General features: G+C 48.1%; 1 pseudogene; it reads left to right on the forward strand.

Annotated features, from left to right (window-relative positions):
* Window positions 1–962: 962 nt before the first annotated feature.
* LOC144599034 (U2 spliceosomal RNA) lies at window positions 963–1,053 on the forward strand (annotated as a pseudogene).
* The last annotated feature ends 227 nt before the right edge of the window (window positions 1,054–1,280 follow it).

Genomic DNA, 1,280 nt, shown 5'->3' on the forward strand with positions numbered 1-1,280 from the left:
TACTGTACTGGGAGCCAGTGGAGAGAGGCCAGAATCGGGGTGATGTGGTCCCTTTTACGGGTACCCGTCAGGAGTCTCGCTGCGGCGTTTTGGACCAATTGCAGGCGGGACAGGGATGATTGGCTGATCCCAGTGTACAGGGAGTCGCAGTAGTCTAGGCGGGAGGAAATGCTGCTGGTGAGGCCTAGACAATGAGACCCTCCACCAGAAATGTGCGTTAGCGCTGGTGCCAGGTTCTCAGAAGAAGTAGCTCAACATAGAAAATAGGTGCAGGAGGAGGCCATTTGGCCCTTCGAGCCAGCACCGCCATTCATTGTGATCATGGCTGATCATCCACAATCAGTAACCCGTGCCTGCCTATTGTGGCCAGAAATCTTCCATGCACTGGTCTACGAGCTGTCGTCTGGTGCACCCCTCCAGTGTAGACTTGACAATCTATGTGCAGTGAAGCTAAAATCAAATTTGTTCTACAGGTTCAGATACGAGTGCAAGTTGAATTGTTATTTATATGTAAATGTGCACATTGTATTGGAAGAGCACATTTTCATGTGAATACACTGCTTCCTTTGTGCGGCTTATATTCTGGTGCGAGTGCGTGAAGAGTGCAGCTATGATATGAGCTCATTTATTCTGGATTAAGCAAATGTGATTTTAAAAAAATGCCAAACTGGTCCAGTTTCAAAGACTGGAATCTTAAAAAGAAAATGAAATGGATGCCTTTGCAAAGCCCAAACCTAACTCTGTCACCACATTTTGCATCTCAATCCGTGCTAATGTAAAATAGGTAGTGAGGAAATGCTTCTGGCTGTCAGCATGTCTTTAGCAGTGCGGCTTTAAGAGGTATCTGCACAGGTGTAACAGTCGTTTGCAGAGCCTGCTTTTGCAGCCTGCAGAATTCTGCTTGCTCAGTACTTCAGTCGTAAAAACTGCCCTTGAAACCTTGAAACTCACACGGTCACAGGGGCGCTTCTCGGCCTTTTGGCTAAGATCAAGTGTAGTATCTGTTCTGGCACAATCTAATGTTCTTATAAGAACAGTATAAGAGCAGTATTTGCATTGGATCATCGACGAGGAGCGGAGGTCAGGAGCACGTGTCTGGTTTAGGGGTGGATCCATGCTGGTTGGGTAACCAACCTAACACCCTTATCCAGGTGGGATGGCAGCAGCAAGTGGAGCTGGAGGGCAGGGTATCCGGAATACCCTGCGAGTATCGGTGAAGGACCTCAAGGAGGGGAACCCTTTCTCAAGGGATCTCTTCATCAAGAAGGTGCTGCTGGAGG

This window comes from Rhinoraja longicauda, chromosome 12 (assembly GCF_053455715.1).
Source record: "Rhinoraja longicauda isolate Sanriku21f chromosome 12, sRhiLon1.1, whole genome shotgun sequence".
Classification (NCBI taxonomy): Eukaryota; Metazoa; Chordata; class Chondrichthyes; order Rajiformes; family Arhynchobatidae; genus Rhinoraja; species Rhinoraja longicauda.